Source organism: Pundamilia nyererei, unplaced genomic scaffold (assembly GCF_000239375.1).
Source record: "Pundamilia nyererei isolate P.nyererei 1_Seehausen unplaced genomic scaffold, PunNye1.0 scaffold00295, whole genome shotgun sequence".
Lineage (NCBI taxonomy): Eukaryota > Metazoa > Chordata > Actinopteri > Cichliformes > Cichlidae > Pundamilia > Pundamilia nyererei.
In genome coordinates this window covers 330,565-337,280 of record NW_005187696.1, presented here as the reverse complement: position 1 = coordinate 337,280, position 6,716 = coordinate 330,565, and the positions used below count along the sequence as shown (strand labels likewise).

At 40.4% G+C, this 6,716-nt stretch overlaps 1 protein-coding gene across 4 annotated transcripts in view; it reads right to left on the bottom strand.

The window, feature by feature from the left end:
* Nucleotides 1-6,716, bottom strand: part of LOC102216204 (thyroid hormone receptor alpha) — a 103,868-nt gene that overhangs the window by 54,100 nt on the left and 43,052 nt on the right. For all 4 annotated transcript variants that reach the window (XM_005750991.1, XM_013915384.1, XM_013915386.1 and 1 more), the window contains exon 3: nucleotides 4,956-5,999. The gene's annotated coding sequence lies outside the window, so the exon portion shown is untranslated. The remainder of the gene's footprint in view (nucleotides 1-4,955; nucleotides 6,000-6,716) is intronic.

Genomic DNA, 6,716 nt, shown 5'->3' with positions numbered 1-6,716 from the left:
CACACACACACACACACACACAGAGAGAGAGAGCATGATTGCAGCAATTGTCTCAGAGAGCACATGGATGACTCATTCAAAGCTCCACTCTCTTGTATCTGCGCACACACACACACACACACACACACACACGACGAGATAATGGGATGTCATCCAGCCTCCGTTGCCCCATGTGCCCTTTCTGCAGTGACAGAACAGCTGGGCCATTTAACACACTTGTGTGCTTTTCCAAGCCTTCTGACTGGTTCAACATGGCCAAAGCTTCCTAAACTCAACACAAAAACACAACTGCTCAGTTATTGTGCTTGCCACGCTAACAAACCACTGACCTGACTGACTAATGCTGGCTTTGCGTTCTATACATCACTGCATGACGTGAGGAGACTATCAATGATGGAGCATAATAAGCATGACTCAGACTCCCTGTCTGCCTGTGGAAGAACTGAATGGAGGGGACAAAGGTTCTCAGGTGAGGCTGAGAATTCATCTTTGTCTCTTTCCGTCCTCCCTCAAACTTCTTTTTCCATCTTTCCCGTTCCCTAAACCGCAGCTGAAATCTGACTTTGTAATTCCTGTTCCTCTTCAAACTCATCCTCTGCACTACATCTTCACACTTAGAGGAATCAGCGTGTGGCCACATCAATAAATATCTGTATTGTGTCAGTGCATTTCAGACAACAGTCAACATGCAGGACCAATGTTATGCATCATCTACAGCTACAGCTGTATCTCAACAGTCGCCTTATGACTTAGTAAAGTTTTTTTTAATCTAAGCCACAATGCTTTGATTCTCTCCTGTGCTACTCTGTACCAACAGCTGAAACTTTTTTTAAATGTCTTCTGCAACACTCATTTAAAGCAGCATTTATGCTGTTATAACAACAGCAGCACAGACAGCTACAAACACATACCAAGTACCCCAAGTCTGCCTCAGTAAACCACTGCCAATGACACCAATGGGTTATCAAGCAGACTGCAACGTTGCTCACATTTGCACATTTTGTTTTAGCAAAAACAGTGATGACACATATGAGACTATTCTGCAGAACTGCTCTACATTATGTACTGTGTCATATCATGTACAACTGGGAGACCAGCATATACACTCTCTGCTTGAGTATCAAGCTGCTCCCTATGTTGGCTAACAAGATGCTGCAAAAAACAAATATGCCTGTTCTGTTGCATTTGCACAACATACTTGTGGTTCAAATCAATGCCATTTGAGATCATCAATGATGCAAGCTAACTAGCATTTCCACGAGTGATAGTGTTAACAAGAAAAATATATTTAGCCAGTTAGTCATATCTTTGCTATGCTACGTTGTTAGTTTGTAAAATTAGCTGAAAAAGTCAAATTGGGGGAAATTAGTCAATCTTACCCATCTAAGACACGGCTTTTGCTACGTAACGTAATTTGAAATGTATCCATGTTAGCAGTCACACCAGCATTAGCTCAACATGTCAATCTTCCATGATCTGAAAGCTCTACTGATACTGATGGTTTTCCTTAGTTGGCAAGGATCCTAGCCAACTTTAGCAAGAGCAGAGAAATTATGGACACTCAACTTGGCATCTAATTAGCTAATATCACAAAAATAGGTGTAAATAAAGTATTTTTTGTTTTTATGTGAAGTTTGTGTTAGAGTTGTACTATGCTAGGAGTCAGATGTGTTGATGTTGTGTTATTGGAATTCCCATTGTTAAAACTGGTGACAGAAGAAAGAAAAGCTTTATGGTACTTTTTCTTTGTTTAAATCTGATAATAAAAAGCATTTCAATACATGAAAGCTACGTAACACACGTCTAATACAATCCAAGCTTGGTTGGATTGGTTTTCTGGTGAAACTACCGACATTTCAAATTCATGTTTGTTAATTTTACCGTGCATCGCAAAAATTCTCAATGGGGTTAAGTTGTGGACACTGTGGTGGCCGATCCATGAGTGAATCACTCTTACAATTTGAGCCTAATGAATCCTGGCGTTGTGATTTTGGAAGACCATCAGGGAAGAAAAAAGTCCACTGATGCTAATTTACAATATTCAGATAGTCAGCTGACCTCATTTTTTGGTATGCAACATTGCTTAGTCCAGACCTCCAACTACCAGTTCTCAGATTAAATGTAGTTTTACGTCACAGCACCTTGGTGGGGACTATCCGGTTGTTCAGTCTGACGTCACTAGCCATGTCTGGACCTAAACTCCGCTGCAGGTCCATATATCAAACGATCACTATGGCATTACTGAGAGTTGAAAAACTGTTTAAAGTCTTTCATCTTTAATAAAATGATCAGCGTTCTGCTCTACCAGGTGTAACAGTTGAGTTTAACATCCAGGCATCCATGAAAACGGAATTTATGATATTTAACGGAGTTAGAAGTTAGCAGGGAGTTAGCTCGCTAGCTTCTATCTAAATACAATATAGCATGTCCTGACTGCGGGGTTTGGAAACAAATTCAAACGTACAGCTCTGTTATCACTTCCAACATAAATGAAGACAGAAAACTAAACAGCAGTGACGTTTGTAGGGTTACTGAAGTTGGGCTAGCTGGTATATAATGATGTGCTACGTGACCGCTAGCGACACAGCTATGTTAGCATAATATAAACAAGCTAACTTTTTTTTCCACTGGATGAAAGTTAACGTGAGTGTTCTCGGTGGTCAGAAACAAATGTAATCACATGGCAGGATGCTGTAAAAGGACCAAACTTCAGCCAGGAGAACAACTGAGATAATCCATCCACAATACGAGGTTAGTCATTCATATACTGCTGCATGGGCTGGGCTGTAGTTACATCCTAAGGTTTTAAAAACTGAGCTTAAATAAATGAATAGCGGTAGGATCCTATGTTTGATCCTATGTTTGAAATTAAAAATTAAACAAGGCTTTTGTAAAGAATTAAAGAATGTCTGCCTCCTTCCAACCATAAAACTTTTGTGCAGTCAACCAAATGTCTAACACTATGGAGATATTCTCAGTAATGAAACTCTGTATATGTCACAGTGACATTTTGTACTCACCATTGTTCTGTAAGAAAAGGTTGGATGGACTTCAAAGTTAAACCATCTCACGTTATCCATTTATAAAGCTCTACCACCAAAGTTCAATCTATAATTCACGTTCGTCTAAACTCCCAACCATAAATGTCCTGATTTGCACACTTATCACACTTTTTAGCGAAATGGTTGAGATAAGTTTCAACTCCTCAGTCTCTTAGAGACTTTAATTTTTTTTTTTTTTTAACAAGCTTTGAATAATTGTGTGCTCTGTTATCCTGCATCCGTTTCTTGTTCTTGAAACTGTTCCATCACTCTCATTAGACTCTTTCGAGTCCTGAAAGCTTCAGTCAGTCACTCATGCAGCATAAATTAATGAATGCTAGCCCGACTTAATTTTAGGTTCATGGACAGCCTCTGATGTACTAGAAGACTAGGTGGTGCAATTGTTTACTGGCAAATTGCCATTTTTTGTTTTTTCTTTTTTTTTTTTAAAAAGGAAGACATATGTAACCCATGTCAAGTATTGCGAACATATCTTAAAATAAGACAAGATTGAACAAGAACATGGGACAGGTGGGCTAATCTGATGAATATTAGCTGGCTTTAATGTTAGTGGAACACATCGACTCGATCCTCAAAAAGTGATTTACGCTGATTAAAGCTAAGCACGATCAGTTCCATGATCACAGCTATAAACAAACCCTGCATTCGATGTCATACATTCAAGCTGTCGTTTGCTGTACTGAAGAAAGAAAGAGGAAAAAAAAAGACCAAAAAAAGACAGCAGATGCAACGCACGACCTTTGAATCTCTCAGGAGTGAAGGATGGAGAACTCCTAAATGAAAAATTCACAGTCCTAGTAAATTATTATTCTGAGCAGGACCCAAACAAAAGTAGTAAACTTTCTCTATAGCAAACTACATCTGCAGGTGGAGGCTATGTTCTCACAGGTGAAACACACGAGAATCTCACTGAGCTTAAAATCAATCTCGTAGAGCTCAGTTGAGCTTTGTTCACAGATGTGTTCAGAACATGTTCATGACCTAGGTGCTCTGTCAGTTTAGGCACATCAGAGCCTTGAGCTAACTGCCAATGTCAACATACTGGTTATATTCTCTTTAGTGTAATGTGTTAGCATGCTAACTATTAGCACAAGCACAAAGTATTACTGTAGCTGACAGGAATGGCAGATTTTCGACTGCTAAACGTGACATTGGTGCAAAATGAAAGGTCACACTTGTCAAAATTCACCATAGAGAATATAAACATACCAGATTTTATACCAAACCATCCGATCCAACAGCTACAGAGATATTTCAGTGACAAATGAAAAGGTCAGGAGCTTCCCAAAGTCATTGATACAGTGTCCTGGAACCCTAAAAGTCTCAACAAGATTTCATAACGATGGACACCGAGACATTTCAGTGACAGAGCAACACTGTTTTCCATCCTTTCCTGGAGTCATACTAGAAAAATCTATATTTTGAACATTTTATCATCTCACAGCACATGATTTCGAAATACTAGAAGACGTTTTACTCAAGTTTTTAGGCAGATGGCCCTAAATGTCGACTTTGTTTCTATTATAGCCAGCAAGCTAAATGTTAAGGACCACTTAAAGGCACCATATGCACCATCAAAATGTGACACAGCCACTGATAATTTGTCATATTTAACTTTCAATTGTTTAAAGCAATAAACCTCAGTGTGGCTAGAAAGTAGTGTGATGTTTCTTTGTTAAGATTTATTGAAGCATTTAATGACCTTTATTGCATAGCGCTCCTTCCATCTCTCCCTAATCTTCTGTCTGGCTCCACTCTGTATCATTTAATAAGGCAGAAATGTCATTCAAATGTCAGTTAGTGATACCTATAAGAAATGAAAAATATAAAACTAAAGGGGGTAGGGGTGGGGGGTGAAACAAAAAAAAAAAACAAAAAAAAAAAACGACTCACCATTATATTCTCATCTGTAGGAGAAGCTTGTTTTGTTTCCTTCTTTTATTCTTCTCCGTCACCATACGGATATGTTCTGTGTTTACTTCGTTCGGGCATATAACGCTCTGTTACATCTGACAGTCAGTTCTTTATTTTTTGCATCTTCCTGCAGAGTAGTAAGAGAACATGAGGCTCCCAATACTTTCTCCTCTTCCTGGGGTAGCTTCACTACTCCACAGCTGTCCCACAGAGACGTCCAAACTCAAGGCGGTGGGGGTACTTCCAAAGCCGTCCCCTGAGCGATTGCTGATTTCTGCTACTGCTCAGATCTTGAGGCTTGTGTATGATGTGATTTTGCTGAGGATCAGATGAACTGAAGTTTTGTGCAAGTACCTGGCTACTGTTGCTATACTCGTGCCTTTAAGGCAATTGGAAGATTCCAGAGTGAGAAGTCTACTGCGTGGCTTAAAGCATCAGGTTAGTGAGCATGTGTCGCCTGCTGGGTAGATTAAAGCACCAGGATAGTGAGTCGTGACTGAAAGTTTACTTCTGTTTCCTGAATATCCAGAAGTTGTGTTTGCTGAGGTATACAGTTGTCTGCCGTGAACAGGTAAGGGCTGGCAGGTGGTTACAGGTCAAAGGTCTTTGCTCACGTCACGGTTGCACTGAGATCTTGAGAGGCAATACTGGTTGTCACGGTAACAACAGCGGCAGGTCACGGGTGTATTATTGCTTCGTGTTCCAGTCACTGGGCTGGCTGTTTCAGTGGTGGAGGTAGACAGTGGGTGAGGATCCCTGAGGTAAAATGGAAAAACACTGCAATGAGAAGAAGATGAGGAACTAATCATGGAAAGTAAACGGATGTTTCTTCCTTTTCTATTTCCCTTCGAGGTAGAAAGCAGATGTGGTTTTCTCTGACTGGAACCAATGATGGGAGGTAAAACTGTGCTGTCAAGTCTAATCTTCTACACTGGTAAAGAATGCTGGTGGTTTGCCAGAGTCTGAAACAAGTCGAATCTTGCCCTCTCATTCAGAGTGGATAGGGTCATTTAGGGGCTTCGCCTATGGAAGAAAAAAAGAAAAGAAAAACAAGTTAGAGAGGCAACCACATTGTGTTGGCAGACGAAAAGACAGGCAAAAGTCAGTAGGGTCTGGACAAGATTTCCCTCTTGATCACAGCAGCAGAGGACCTCACAAAGGCTACATTTACACAGCAAAGGCCCACAATCAGTTGGCAAGTGCTTGCTGGCGGTTGCTGGGTACACAAAAAACCTCCTTGTGATTACTTTGATCCATTTTTAAATATTTTTTTTCCACAACCTTTTTTCCCTTGCCGAAAATAAGACAGCGATTATTCTCCTAAAACCTGAACTCATGGTATGCATTTCTAATTTCTCTTTGTCGGCTTTATAGTGTTCGATAGAACAGCCTTCCCCAACCCCCGGGCCATGGCCCGATACCAGTCCTTGAGTCGTTTGGTACCGGGCCGCAAGAGTTGAGGCTGGGGTGTGAAATTTATGGTTTCGGGGTTTTTAATCAGTTTTTATCGTTTAGGTTTCCCTGGGTCTTTTCCCGTGTGTTATGAACAAATTTTGGTACAGGTACTGGTTTTATTTTGTTGTATTTATCGGTGACGCCTTAAAGGCCGGTCCATAAAATATTGTTGGACATAAACCGGTCCGTGGGGACCATAAAGTCACATTTGAGTAATGATGTGCAAAACTCTATATTTGGTGTCTGAACTAGAGATGGACCGATCCGATATTACGTATCGGTATC